Source organism: Apium graveolens, chromosome 9 (genome assembly GCF_009905375.1).
Source record: "Apium graveolens cultivar Ventura chromosome 9, ASM990537v1, whole genome shotgun sequence".
NCBI classification, from domain to species: Eukaryota; Viridiplantae; Streptophyta; class Magnoliopsida; order Apiales; family Apiaceae; genus Apium; species Apium graveolens.
In genome coordinates this window covers 64,103,682-64,119,538 of record NC_133655.1, presented here as the reverse complement: position 1 = coordinate 64,119,538, position 15,857 = coordinate 64,103,682, and the positions used below count along the sequence as shown (strand labels likewise).

The following is a 15,857-nucleotide window of genomic DNA, read 5'->3' as shown; positions in this document are numbered from 1 at the left end:
GACTCAAGATGATAATGTATTTGGGAGAGTTGATATGAGATTTCGAGAAAATGGAAATAGAAGTGAAGGTAACCGGAGCCGGTACCGAAAAGCTGTATGAGATTGTAATGCAGCCCGAATTATTGGAAAAGAACATATTGTGCCAAGAAAAAGTGATGAATGAAGGCAGACAGGCAATGACGGGAGAAGAGATTAATACCGAGAGAGATATTAAGGGAATAATGAGGTATTCCGACAAAAATTGGGTTTCAATGTTCAAGAGCTTAAAGATGAGATCTTAGATGAGAGCCCTAGTTTGAGGAATAGTTTTAGAGCAAACCCTGAATGTGATAGTCAGGGAGGTCTCCATCAAGATAGAAGGAACTCATAACATAATGAAGTGGAAATGAGGATTGAAAACATGTAGGATGACCCCGATTATGGGGAGGTGGAGGGAACGTTCATACTAAGGAAACAGAAGTCGAGTAAGGAAAGCAGATCCGAGACGGTACTCCTATACGGAAATTCATGGACATGTCTAAATAGAACTTAGACTATTATCCCCAACCACCACCCTGAGGAAACAATGCGGTGAGAAATTCTTTCAAGACCTTTAAGTCGCTAAGCTCTCAAAGTTCCAAGGAACAAGCTGACCCAGTCGAGGCAAGAGCCTGGATAAAGGAAATATAGGAATCATTTGAGATTCTAAATGATTGACGAATCACAAAATACTATTTTTGTCACTTACCCTCCTAAGAGAGAGGCCACCCGCTGGTGAAAGGCCAAGAAAGGCACGGAGATAGAGGTTATAATAAACTGATTAAAGTTCAGTCAATTGTTTTCGGGAAAGTACTTCCTAAGGTTATGGAGGTAGTGTAAAAGCTTTAGAGCCAGAACAAAGGCGGACGAGTATGATGAATTATGAATCTAAGTTGTAAAAGTTGTCAAGATTCATTCTGAGGACAAGAATCCAAAAATGACGTGATGTTTGAAGTCAATGATTAGTGGGTTCATGAAATGATTGTAAGAGAAAGGAAAATAAAAAAAGAAACCAAAGTGGAAAGGTTTGAGGAATGATAAGGGAGTTGGGTATGAGGAAACCCTAAAGAATCGTAGCAATAGAAATAGAAAAGTATGTAATCATCAGGATGAGGGTGATTCACCATGAGTTAAAGTTGATGGTTGAAGGCATAAGAGATACATATATTTTATCCCCTTTAAGTTGGGAGTATTCGAGGAAACCTTGAGATAGTTCGGAGGATAAATAATGAGACGTGAATAGACTGAGGAGACAAGAAAGTAAGAAATTAGGAAATTGGATGAGGGAAGTGACCTTCAAGAATGTGAAGCGTAAGTAACGCATGTGAATTGATACCCAAAAAGGGGGACGCCGGGTATAAAAGATATCCCAACATTGAGATGACTGTTGAGATAAATAAAAGAGGTAAATGTGTATTTAGAACTAAAAAGTTCACGTTGAACACGACCAATATCTTATAGAACATCCCTGTTATCATTACTAAATCAGGAAAGAAAAACGGATAACCGTTGTTATCTTTTGGAGGCCGTATTGATTGACCTCATTTTGAATACAGATGTTATTTGGAAATTAGGCATATACTATCGAAGTGGGAATGATTGTATAAAATACCCTTATTAGGGATATATGACTTGATTTATCCATGTAAGGATGCAAGTACCTTTTTAAAGGTGGAATTAAGGATATAAACTCAATAACTTGAGATGAACCATGAGGGATGCATAAAGGTTGGCATTTCACCCTTAATAGGGATATTATGAGTTTGGGTAGTACAGAATGAAGGACTAAGGAAACAACAAGCTTTAAAGATCAGTGGAGAAAGTTTTCAGAACTATATAGACAATGATTCTGGTATTAGTAAATGGTATCTTGATATGCCCTGTACCTAGGGTGTACCTGATGAAGGATTTAAGGATAACCTTAGAGGTTTTACAAGGAGAAAGGTAATATTCAAAGTTCTCAAGAATAGAAATTTGATAAAGGAAATATTACGTAATTTTAATAATGCCAGGTGGGGAACGTGTTGAACCATAAGAAAGTATAGATCGACCCAATGAGGGTCGAGATTGGTGAAAACAAGAAGGACCCAAGATAAGAGACGTCCTAAGTATGATCGAGAGTCAGTCGTAACAATGTTCACATCTAAAGACTAAGGCAATGACTTATGGAAAAATGGTGATTTTTTTTCTCACCAAGACTTAAGAAAAGCATTTTCACATAAGCAGTGATTAAAATGAGGTAGAAAATTTAGTTGGAGGTGGTTAAAATGATATTGATTGTAAGGAAATTTTACTATCAGGAAAGGCCAAAGAGGTGGCCGACACTTTAATTGTAAGAGGACAATTATAGGCGCCCGTGCCAGAGGAATACAGTGATGATGGTTAAAGCCGTGAAGGTTGTATTATGGTTTAAAATATTGACATTTCTTCTAATGATTGTACGATACTCAACTGTAATAGTAGTTTGGTAAAGATTTACTTCATGTAATCGCCGTGAGCGGGCTATCTATCTTCGAAGGTCCTATCTTGAGATAAGCCAGACCATGTTACGAGAGGACTAAATGAACCTTTGAGCTTCATGTTTCCTAATAAAGACATATTGTTAAGAATGGTATTAACCTGCTATCGTTGCTTGGATTGAAACTCTTCTGCAATTTCATATGCTTCATGTCAGGTATGTACGTCAGGATCTGGAATGTTCTTCATGAATCATGAATGATGATTATGTTACCTCCTTAGAGGAATTCGATACGGTAGGTATGGACTCTGTATGGTTAGATATTAAGATTTCATGGAAAACGAATGACTACAGTAGGTCAGCGGTGGACTATAGTAATGCAGGAATGATTCTGCGAGGAATGAGCCGATTACAACTGTGAGAGTTGTATTGGAATGGATGTTGAGATTGAGTACCACTAATCGGGTCGTGGTGATGTATAAGTTATTATTGATAGACCAACTAAGCCGAAAATTTACCTATGATATATCTATTTCTTCTTATTGATAAAGAGTAGTATTACTATACGAAGAAGGTTGTGGTATAGCAATGGATTATAATAACGATGATGTCTAGAATGAAATCCCAGATTCGATTTTCGATGTCGAGGGAGTTTCAAAGATGATTGTTTTTTTTTTAAGCTCGAGCAAGAGCATGGGTCCATGGAATGATGGACGGAATAGAAAAAAATAATTAGGCATGTGAAATACGATGCGATAATACTTGGTATTGAGATATATACATATATATGTTTTGTTCTCCTGTGATAAACCTCTATAGTTCAGGGGTAGACTCCAAGCCAGATGTTCCGTGGTAATATTTTTTTATATAATTCTCTTAAATTCTTTCTTTTCTCTTCTTTTCATTTTCGTGTAAACTGAGAAGAACAACCCTTCCAGAAGGGGAGGTATAGCCGAATGACTATCTATCTGTGTGATGGAAGCCTAGTAGGATACCACATATTATTTAACTGCTTGTCAAGTACTAAAGGCTGGCCACCTTCTGTACTAACTATGCAATAGAACAAGTGTTCATGATCATCGTGATCTCTCAACAAATTCTTTTACTTCTATATGATTGATCAAACTTTGAAAGATAGAAGCAGCTAGAAAAGGAGTAGTACAAGTATGGTCGTATTCGGAATGAAAACGCGTTCGTGATACTAAGGTTGACGCATTTATTAAAAGGTTATAAAACTCTAGCGAGTAAAGGTATATCTAGAATAGTATTCTGTATGGAAGATATTAATGATTACGAACTGGAAAAGAGTGGGTATTGAGAAGCAAAAGCTGTAATGCTAGAAGCTATGATGAGAGTTTGTGCAATAGACTTGAAAGAATTTGGAATGATCACTTAACGTGGATTGAGTTTTCTTATGACAATAAATCGTATGTCAGTATCGAGATGTCGCCTTATAAGATCCTTGCGGGAAGACAATGTCAATCTCCCTTATTTTAGGATGAAGTTGTAGAGCGCAAGATGCTCGGACCAGCAGTAGTCCAAAGGACCAAGGATATAATAGATCTAATCAGAGGACGGCTGGTAGTAGCCCAAGATGAACATAAGAAGTATGCTGATTTGACAATGAAAGGACAAAGAGTATGAAATACGGGACCTAGTATTGTTAAAGGTATCCCCTTGGAAAGCCTTGGAAAGGATTGATGAGGTTTAGAAAGAAAGAAAAGCTAAGTCCACGATTTGTTGGACCCTTGGATATATTACGATGTATTGGGAAGTTATCAAATGAACTAGCCCTACCCCCGAACCTGCAACAAGTTTATAACATGTTCCACGTATCAATATTAAGGAAGCATAATCTGAATGTCGGACACATAGGAGAATACGAGCGCATAGACATGCAATCAGACTTGACCTATATGGAGCAACCAGTAAGGGTTATGGATTGAAAGGAGCAAGTGCTTCGGAACAGGGTTATCAGACTAGTCAGAGTTTTGTGGCAAAACCATAATTTGGAAAAAAAATTGACTTGAGAGTTAGAAAGCGCAATGCTAGAAAAGCATCCCCAACTGTTTTCTATCTGATTCCGGGATGAAATCCTTTTAAGGAGGAGAGACTGTAATAACCCCAATTTTTGGAAATTTTTGAAACCCTGATGAACAGTAATTTTTTTCTGATTGTGCTGATTAAGGAAAATTATCAGACCACACTATATAGGAGTACTGTTATGGAAATTCTGAGATCGTATTAGTATTTTATAAAGTAAATGAGTGTATGTAAAGGTCGTCAGAATTCGAATCCGAACACTTTGATTTTTCCCGAAAATCCACCAGATACCGAAAGAATTAAGTATAAGGTAACATGATTAAAAGGATTTTTATTTAAGGATTATAGCAGAGGATCATTAAAGGAATATAATATATTAATAAAGGTTCAGGGAAGCCCAAGTAATAAGATCCCGGATATGATCCCTCAAACTATTAACGAGAACGAGAGTTAAGCGAACCGTAAAACAAATAATCGATCAAGAGACAAGCTTGTACAAGAAGCCAAGGATTATGACATCATCAAACCACAAGGGATTGACACATTGCAAGAAAGTGATGCATGATGGATGATGTCATCAAGGGAGAAGATATTTATGCAAGGAAATTAAATAAGCTTTTTCATTTTCTTCATTTCATCATTTTGCTCTCGGCCAAAATGATACCAACAACTTCAAACTGTCATATCTCCTTCAATACTCACTCAAATATTATTTTCTATAGCTCGTTGTAAATTTATTGAGATGGCCTACAACTCTTGTTCATAAGTCTCGTCCAAATAATCATGGTAAGACCTTCATTTTTACAGTTCTTTAAATAGGACTTTTAGAAACTTCAAAATCTAACTTTGTGTTTTCTTGATTGTTTGTGAGATCCAAGCTTGTATAAGGATTGATCAAGATTTTAAGGCTCCCTAGAAACTTTTCACTCACAAATCAAGGTATAAAAACTTCTTGACCTTTAGTACTAAGCTTGATTATTTGATTTTTTTAATGAATTGGTAAATGTATAGTTAGATCCACGCTTAGTAGTGATTTTTGTGAAGTTGTGTTGATTTTGGAATGGTGAATTTTTAGTGATTGAATGAGTTGGTAAAACCTTGGAGTGTGGACTGATTTTTCAGTGTTTTAAGTTGTATTTGTTGTGTTATTGATTGTTGGAGTATGGGAGTGAATTGATGAGGATTTAGAGTGGTAATTATTTTGGGAATCGCGTAAACATAGCCGTCGTAATGCCCGATTTACCTTAGACTGTTTTTGTACTTAGCTTCAGGACCTGTGAACTCACTGTAAGATTCTGAACTTTTCCATTTTTAGCTAGATCATGTCGTAAGCTTCGTTTTGGTATATGGTTCGCTTAGATCCGATGTAAGGTTTAGGAGACACGATTGTTTTAAGTAACGGTGTTTCGCGAGCTAACCATTACCCCTCGCTTAACTTTGAAACCTTGTTTAAGGCTTTTAAAAGACTAATTGGATTACGAAACAATTATGTAAGGTGGATTAGGAAGTTCGTAAAGTATCCGCGAAAGACCCACCTTAAAATTCGTAACGGTTAATTTATTAAATTTAGTGGAGTCAAGGGCACGCGAGCGATTAATGCAAATCGTTAAGCGTATAATCGACCGTAAGCGATCGTTAGGGTATGAGTGAGTTTTGACTAGTTTCTTAAGCGACCGTGGTCTAATTCCGGCTTATGTTGTTGTTCATATATTACCGGATCCACTCTAAGCTTAAGTCTACCCCAGAACACTCAGGCAAGTTTTCTACCCGTTATACTGTTGTTGTGATGTAAATATATTGATGCATTATCTTGAGATAAGTGCATGACTGTTATTAGCAAATCTTGCGATATATTGGAGCATGTTGATATGGTATATATATGCATGTTGTGAAATCTTGATATTCTATTATCAATTCAAATACTTATAAACTGCATAATACCTATGCTAGAGATAAGTAGTAGTTGCGTATACCCTTAATATATGGGACCTAAGGGTGAACATTTTTCTAAACCGGGAGGCGATGTTCCCGAGTATAATATATATATATAAATAGTTTTCAAAACTATTAATCGAATAATATTTATTCGATAGTTTTATATTATAAGTGAATATTATTTTTTTTAAAATATTCATTTAAGATTCCTATTACGAAAAAGACTAATTGAATTATTTGAATAGAGTTTCTACTTATGAAACTTATTTTAGCTTATTTTATTTAATGAATATCAGTTTGAATATTCATTCGAGGACTTATGAATCCGCTTATTTTATTTAATGAATATTAGTCTGAATATACATTCGAGGATTTATGACTCCGCTTATTTTATTTAATGAATATTAGTCTGAATATTGACTTATGACTCCGCTTATTTTATTTAATTATATTAGTTTGAATATTCGTTCGAGGACTTATGACTCCGCTTATTTTATTAAATAATATTCTTTATTTTATTAAAGAATAATGTTTCAATATTCGCCAAGTATTCGGAAAATGATTGATACTATCAATCCTTCTTACTTTAAATATTTCCAGAGATTATTTTCAAACTTTATCAAAACTATTATTGAAAGTTAGAGCAGATCCCAAAACTCGTTTTCAAATTTAAGATCTTCCTTTCGAAGGGGATTTAAATACTCGCTCAAAAATCTGAGGGATCCGGCTCCGTGATGTATTTTTATATTCGCAACAAGGTTGCTGTTTTGATAAAAGAGTTTTTGATTACTTACCCAACACTCGGGAAGTAAAATTTTTGGAATAAGTTAATCCATTAACAGGCATCTCCTGGGAAATATTGGTGAGTTTTTCTTTCCAACTAGATACGACTTCTTGGTGGAGTCGTATCAACAAGTACCTACTTGGGGAAATGGGAGACGAGCTTCACGTTTTAGAGTCATGGATTTCATCTGAACTAGGAGTGGCGTAAGGGGTCGAGTGGCGCCGACCCGGCCTTATTTATTGGCCCAAATGGCCCGGAAGTTCCGCTAAGACGGTTCATTCCTTAGGAGTCAAGCGTTCGGTCGACAAGTAAATTCGACTGTTCTCCTCTACATGTAGAAAATGGTGGGGTTGTACTACTGCGACTGATCATCGTGAGTGGTCTTCCTGGCGCGGAAAACTTCTGTAATGAGTTCATCTTCCAGTTGGATATTTCTGTAACACTACCCAGAGCACTTCGATGGAAAGGCTACGGCTGGGTGATTGTTAAGTGTTGGCAGGGTCGAGTTTTCAAAATGATGTTTTCATCAAAGGAAGTATCTCGTAACTTCATTTCATTTTGATAATATTTCTAAGATTGATTCTATACAAGTTTGGTCTTGTAGCTTCATCTATTGGATGAACTATTTATACCTTGAACGGTGGTAGTTCAAGTAGTATTCAAAAAGATATAAGTATATTGGAGTGTCTTGTAACTTCATCTTTTCAACTTATATCTATTAAATGATTATCTTATACATGACAAAGATTTTTAGAAAAACGTTGAGACAAGGTTAGATATATGAGATCACCTTACAATGATATTTTTATACAGTGATAAACTGGAACTCTGTGTATATTATACTTAGGGATGGCAATCGGGTCGGTCGAAACGGGTTTAGCAAAAACCAAACCCGAACCCGATTATTTTTGCCAAACCCGAACCCGAACCCGAAAAAACCCGAACCACTAAACCCGAACCCATCGGGTTCGGTTCGTGTTCGATTCGGATTCGGGTTTGTAGAACACTGTCAAATTGCACCTTAAATTGCACAAACTTTAGTGAAAAATTACTAGGATATGGTTTGAGCAAAGTGCTCATAAATATGATGATATTGAAATTTTTGGGATTGAATTAGAGGGTTTTGAGAAGACAATGGATAATATACCTCTATGAATAAAATTGTTGGTGAAATAATGCAACAATCTTGATCAAAGTATACTTGTAGTGAAAATGCTGCTAAAAAAATATTTTAAACAACTTTAATGCAATAGTTTGTAAAAAGTATAATTTTTTAGTACGAATATTAGTAATATATTATATTATTAATTATAAAATCTAAAATATTATTTATATATTAACACTGGTTTCCAAATCGGGTTCGGATTCGGATCGGAACGGAACAGGTTTCGGATTTTCGGGTCGGGTTCGAAACGGTATGCCTTAAAACCAAACCCGACCCGAAAATGGTTCGGGTTTAAAAATCAAACCTGAACTCGAATCCAAACCCGAAATATTCGGGTTCGGTAAAACCCGATCGGATCGGTACAGATCGGGTATGTATCGGTTCGGTACAAATTGCCATCCCAAATTATACATGTTAGAGGATTTTCAAGATTTTGAAAAGTATGTATACATATATACTGATTATTTTATGACTTGGTCGCGTTAAGATATCAAACTTGGTTCATATCTGCTTGACCAAGACTTTCATGAGTACTAAGAGAATGCTCATGTATTGTTAATTATTATACATATTATTTTGATGGGCTTGTTGCTCACCCTTGCTTTCTTCTTTCATCACACAATAACAGATAGAGAAGATGAACAGGACCAAGCTCCCAATTCGTGAGCGAATAGGAAACGTTCCGCAGTTTCCTATAGGCGTTGATGCCGTTGTAGCTGAGGTAGGAACTACCAATAGGATAGGCTTTCAACTTTTGATGTACCAGACTTATGTATCTTTATGAATTGTAACAATGGCAAAAAAATGTAAATTTATTCAGAAACCCTTTTGAGGTACAATGACATATAATTGTGGAATAAAATGACTTGTGTTATTTTGGTATACATCTCTGAGACTATAACTTGTGGTGTGTGTATTTATTGTGGGGTCACAGTACGCAGTAGTTGGTTGTTTATGAAGATTGGGTGTTATTAAGGGAAATGGAACTCGTGACAACCCGGATCCCCGACCCCGGATTTGGGGGTATTACATCAAGTCAATTTCGTTTTCCTCACAGTACATTCTGAAACTCTTCATTATTGAATTATATTCCGTTATCAGTTACCAAGATTCGAGGAATTCCGTACCTACACATAATATTTTCCCACAAGAACTGACAGACTTGCTTAGTTGTAATCTTTGCCAAGGGCTTGGCTTCGATCCATTTGGTAAAGTAACCGATAACCACACTAAAAAATTTCCTTTGTGCAGTAGCCATCGGGAAAGGTCCGAGAATATCCATTCCCCACATAGAAAAAGGGATTGGGGAGTTTATAGAAGTCAGTATTTCAGGAGGTTGCCTTACTACAAGAGCATGTTTCTGACATCGATCATATCTCTTAACATAATCTTTGGCATCGACCATCATATCTGGCCAATAAAAGCTAAAACGGGTTATCTTATGTGCCAGTGCTGTGCCCCCCAAGTGTTCCCACATATACCTTCGTGTACTTCTTCAAGAGAAGAACATGCCTCATCAGGTCTGAGACATCTTAAATAAGGAACCACATAAGATCTTTTGTATAGAATCCCATCGATCAAGGAATATCTCAGCGCTCGAACAGCCAATTTTCGTGCTTCAGTCACATTATTTGGTAGCCACCCAGTTTGAATATGGGCCTTCATGGGATCTATCTATGATGTCCCCATCCCTATAAGGGCTACAAGCTTAACATCAATGCTCCGTGTTTTAAAAACACGGAAGCACACTTCCTGAGCTCTTCTCTATCTCTGATGAAGCGAACTTAGACAATGTATCTACCTAAGCATTTTCCTCCCTTGGAATGTGCTCAATATGGCATTCATCGAACTGAGTCATTATAGCCCTTACTAGGCGGACATACCTAGCCATTGTTTCATCTTTTGCCTCAAACTCTCCCTTGACCTGGGACATGACAAGCTTCGAATTCCCATAGACTTTCAAGTTCTTGACCCTCAGTGTTCTGCTAGGCCGAGGCCAACTATTAGAGCTTCATACTCGGCTTCATTATTTGTGGTTGGGAAGTATAACTTCATGGCATATTCAATCAAGAAACCATCTGGGCTTTGTAAAACAAGCCCTGATCCACTCGAATTTATTTTTGATGCTTCATCAAAATAGAGAACCCAATATTCCTTCTCCTTGTTTTCTTCTCCTTCATTATCCTCTTTCCTTTCCATACCCTGAGGTTCAATACTTTCCTGCCCCCCGACTTCTTGGTTGTGGATGGTACATTCAACCACGTGATAAGTGGCATTTTATACCACTAAGAACGTCTTAAAATGGCTTAAATTGGTGTCTTGAAATCAAGTATTTTGTGTATTTGATGCATTTTTCTAGTGTTTATGCATTTCAGGGTATTAGTTGCATTTCAGAGGAGGAATCATCAAGAATAAGCCTTGGCATGTGTTCACCATTGCGAGAGGAAAAGAACGGGCAGATTACGGCGAAGAAACGGAGCAAACATGGAATTTTTCCAGAAGGGTCCTGCGCGCCCGCGCAGCAATGCTGAGCGGCCACGCAGCAGCCTTGCGCGCCCGCGCAGAAATGCTGAGCGGTCGCGCAGGGTCGGGGAAAAAGATATATTATTTTAGACTTCTACTTCTGTTTGGCTTCCAACTTCTATGTAATCTGAGTTTTATGGGACTATTATATAAGTAGATTTGAGACGTTTTTCACAGAGTATTAAGAGGAGATTATGTTTTAGATTGTGTTTTGCGTAAGAAGCGAAGGAGATAAGGAAGAAGACCGATTTAGCACACCGCAACGAAGAAGAAGCATATATTTTTTTGATTCTTGTTTCGTTGTAACGTTGGATGCTAGTTTTCTTGCTTTGACTTATTTACTCTTGTGACGTACTCTATTTTAATATAATTAGTTTAGTTATTATTTTCTTGTGTCGTTTATCATGATTTCATATGAACCCATGATGGCGATAAGTTCTATTATGGCCTAATCGTGATCATGGGGTTGCAACGGATTTATTATGAAATTCTTTAGTTAATTGTTTAATACTTTAGTGTGTGATGATTGATAAGTGGCATTTTATATCACTTAGAACGTCTTAAAATGGCTTAAATTGGTGTCTTGAAATCAAGTATTTTGTGTATTTGATGCGTTTTTCTAGTGTTTATGCATTTCAGGGTATTAGTTGCATTTCGGAGGAGGAATCATCAAGAATAAGCCTAGGCATGTGTTCACCATTGCGAGAGGAAAAGAACGGGCAGATTACGGCGAAGAAACGGAGCAAACCTGGAAATTTTGCAGTAGGGTCCTGCGCGCCCGCGCAGCTATGCTGAGCGGCCGCACAGCAGCCTTGCGCGCCCGCGCAGAAATGCTGAGCGGCCGCGCAGGGTCGGGGAAAATAATATATTATTTTAGACTTCTACTTCTGTTTGGCTTCCAACTTCTATGTAATCTGAGTTTTATGGGACTATTATATAAGTAGATTTGAGACGTTTTTCACAAGGGTATTAAGAGGGGATTATGTTTTAGATTGTGTTTTGCAAGAAGCGAAGGAGATAAGGAAGAAGACCGATTTAGCACACAGCAACGAAGAGGAAGCATATATTCTTGTGATTCTTGTTTTGTTGTAACGTTGGATGCTAGTTTTCTTGCTTTGACTTATTTACTCTTGTGACGTACTCTGTTTTAATATAATTAGTTTAGTTGTTATTTTCTTGTGTTTGTTTATCATGATTTCATATGAACCCATGATAGCGATAAGTTCTATTATGGGCTAATCGTGATTATGGGGTTGCAATGGATTTATTATGGAATTCTTTAGTTAATTGTTAATACTTTAGTGTGTGATGATTGCATGATATCTAGTATTGGTTGTGCGTATTCGTCTTATGTGCGTCGCGAACATATAAGATAGGGTGTTAATCTCTTGTGAAGCGACAGTGGATCTTGAGGTTTAGAACTTGCCATGCTAGCATAGGTTCATGTACGTTGTGCATGATTAGTGGGTAACTCTAACAGTTTTATTTGCCCTATGTAATCAAAAGGAGTAACTTGTGCTTAAATCGTTGTGTTGTCAATTTCTGTAGACATATAGGAACTCAACATAATTGATGACTATTCAATTTCTATCTTAATTGTGGATGTTTGGTAGAATGGTATTAGTACAATGAAAGTTGGCTTTTATCAGTTTTGTGTTATTCGATTAATATCATCACTGTCACATGCTAAAGGTAATAACTATGGCTATAGAAGGAAGTAATAATGAAGTTGTGATCTCATGAGTGTTTTATTATTGATAAATTGCAGTGTTAGTTAAGTGGTTAATTAAGTAGTTAATTATAGTTAATATTTAATCAACAATTTTAAGTGTTATTATCTTAACATTGAGAAGTAATCATACATTGGTGAGTGAGTTAAATTAGACAATAACTTAGTCTGAGTCTCTGAGGGAACGAACTAGAAAGTATTCTAAATTACTTGCGAACGCGTATACTTGCGTGAATATTAGTGCGTGATTTCGCCCTAACAAGTTTTTGGCGCCGCTGCCGGGGACTCGGCGTATTTGTTTAGTTTATGTACTTACCATCATTGGTCATTAGGACTCAGTGATTAGGACGTAGTAGTTAATTACTCTTTTCGGTTGTGTTTCAGGTACTTTAGTGCGTTTATGCAAACTCGTTCTCGTGCTCGCAAGAGGACCTTAGATACAGCTGAGGAGAAAGACGAAGTTCTTGATACACCGGAGAAGTTAGATTTTGAGGATTCGGATTCAGGAACTGAGCAGAAAGAACCAGTAAATATGGGAGATCATATTGTTCAAGCTGATCCAGCTCTTATGGATTTTTCTCGGCCTAAAATTGATGACATTCAGTCAAGCATCCTTCATCCGGCTATTCAAGCTAACACCTTTGAAATCAAGCCGGGCACTATTCAGATGGTGCAGAATTCTGTTTCTTTTGGAGGAGCGGCAACTGAAGACCCCAACATGCACATAAGGAATTTTGTCGAGATCTGCAGCACTTTTAAGTATAATGGCGTGACTGATGAGGCTATCAAGTTGAGGCTTTTCCCATTCTCACTGAGGGATAAGGCTAAAGACTGGTTACATTCTGAACCAGCTGGGTCAATCACTACGTGGCAAGATCTTGCGCAAAAGTTTCTGGTGAAGTTTTATCCAATGGCAAAGACTGCTGCTATGAGGAGTGCTCTTACTCAGTTTGCGCAGCAACCTACAGAATCTATGTGCGAGGCTTGGGAATGCTACAAGGAAATGTTGAGAAAATGTCCACATCATGGAATGCCGGATTGGATGGTAATCACTGGTTTTTATAATGGTTTGGGGGATCAATCTCGGCCCATACTCGATGCAGCAGCGGGAGGCGCCTTATGGGCTAAAAGCTATACTGAGGCGTACAATCTTATTGAGATGATGGCTGCAAATGAGCATCAAAACCCAACTCAGAGGATGACATCAGGCAAGGTAGCAGGAATTCTGGAAGTTGATGCAGCCACCGCTATTGCAGCCCAGCTCCAAGCGCTATCAATGAAGGTTGATTCTTTGGCTACGTATGGAGTTAATCAAATAGCTATGGTTTGTGAGCTTTGTGCAGGTTCTCATGCTACGGATCAGTGTTCTCTTGTCAACGAATCTGTTCAGTATGTGAATAATTATCAGCGACAACAGCAGCCTGTGCCAGCGACCTATCATCCTAACAACAGAAATCATCCAAATTTCAGCTGGGGAAATAATCAGAATGCTATTCAGCCACCATATCAGCAGGGAGTGAGTAAATAGTTTAACCCACCTGGATTCCAGCAACCACAGCAGTATGCTACAAGACAATCATATCCTCAACAGGGAAGTGCAGCTGCACCTACTAGTGCTGATTTTGAGTAACTTAAGCTGTTGTGCAAGAGTCAGGCGGTTTCTATCAAGACCTTGGAAAATCAAATCGGTCAATTAGCCAATGCAGTGCTCAATCGTCAACCTGGCACTCTTCCCAGTGACACGGAAGTACCAGGCAGGAAGGAAGCTAAAGAGCAAGTCAAGGCTATTACCTTAAGGTCTGGAAAAGTAGCTGATGCTGAAAAGGCAAAAGAAGTCGAAGCTGAAGTTCGAGATGAAGAATCTAAGCAAAGGGAGAAAGCGGCGGAACCAAGAAAGACTACTGTTGAACACACTCTGCCTTAGGCTAATACAGGGGAGAAACAGCTCTATCCTCCACCACCTTTTCCTAAGAGATTGCAGCAACAAAAGCTGGATAGACAGTTCGGGAAGTTTCTGGAGGTGTTCAAGAAACTTCACATCAATATACCTTTCGCTGAGGCTCTGGAACAAATGCCTAGTTATGCGAAGTTTATGAAGACTACTCTTTCAAGGAAGGTGAAACTGGATGACCTTGAAACCGTTGCTCTCACGGAAGAATGCAGCGCGGTTCTGCAACAAAAATTACCACCAAAACTGAAAGATCCAGGAAGCTTCACCATTCCTTGCACCATTGGCAATCTAACTTTTGACAAGTGCCTTTGTGATTTGGGAGCAAGCATTAATCTGATGTCGTTGTCAATCTTTAAAAAGCTGGACCTACCTCATCCAAAACCCACATACATGTCGCTACAATTGGCGGACCGTTCCATTACTTACCCAAGGGGCATAGTTGAGGATGTACTCGTCAAGGTGGATAAGCTCTTCTTTCCTGCTGATTTTGTTATTCTGGATTTTGAGGAAGATAAAAAGATTCCCATAATCTTGGGGAGGCCTTTCCTGGCAACTGGCCGTACCTTGATAGATGTGCAAAAAGGAGAACTTACTATGCGGGTTCAAGATCAGGATGTGACCTTCAACGTATTCAAGGCAATGAAATTCCCTATAGAAGATGAGGAGTGCTTAAAAGTGGATGTGATTGATTCTGCGGTAACTTCAGAACTCGATCACATGCTAATGTCTGATGCATTGGAAAAGGCCTTAGTGGGGGAATTTGACAGTGATGATGAAGATAGCAACGAGCAATTACAATATCTGAACGCTTCTCCCTGGAAGCGAAAGCTAGATATACCATTTGAATCTCTTGGTACTTCTGACCTCAAGAACGCTGAAGGGAAGCTCAAACCATCAATAGAAGAAGCGCCTACCTTAGAGCTCAAACCATTACCTGAACACTTGAGGTACGCCTTTTTAGGTGATTCATCTACGTTACCTGTTATTATTTCAGCTGACCTTTCAGGTAGTGAGGAAGACAAGCTCTTAAGGATTTTGAGAGAATTCAAATCGGCTATAGGATGGACTATAGCAGACATCAAGGGGATAAGTCCCTCATATTGTATGCATAAAATTCTGTTAGAAGAAGGTAGTAAGCCAACTGTGGAACAGTAGCGAAGAATGAACCCAATCATGAAGGAGGTGGTGAAGAAAGAAATTCTAAAATGGCTAGATGCAGGCATCATTTATCCTATTTCTGACAGCTCGTGG

At 38.0% G+C, this 15,857-nt stretch overlaps 1 non-coding gene across 1 annotated transcript; it reads right to left on the bottom strand.

The window, feature by feature from the left end:
- Positions 1 to 13,580: 13,580 nt before the first annotated feature.
- On the bottom strand, positions 13,581 to 13,687 carry LOC141688024 (small nucleolar RNA R71). Its single transcript, XR_012561494.1, has one exon. It is a non-coding gene; the product is annotated as a small nucleolar RNA R71 (small nucleolar RNA).
- Positions 13,688 to 15,857: the final 2,170 nt, after the last annotated feature.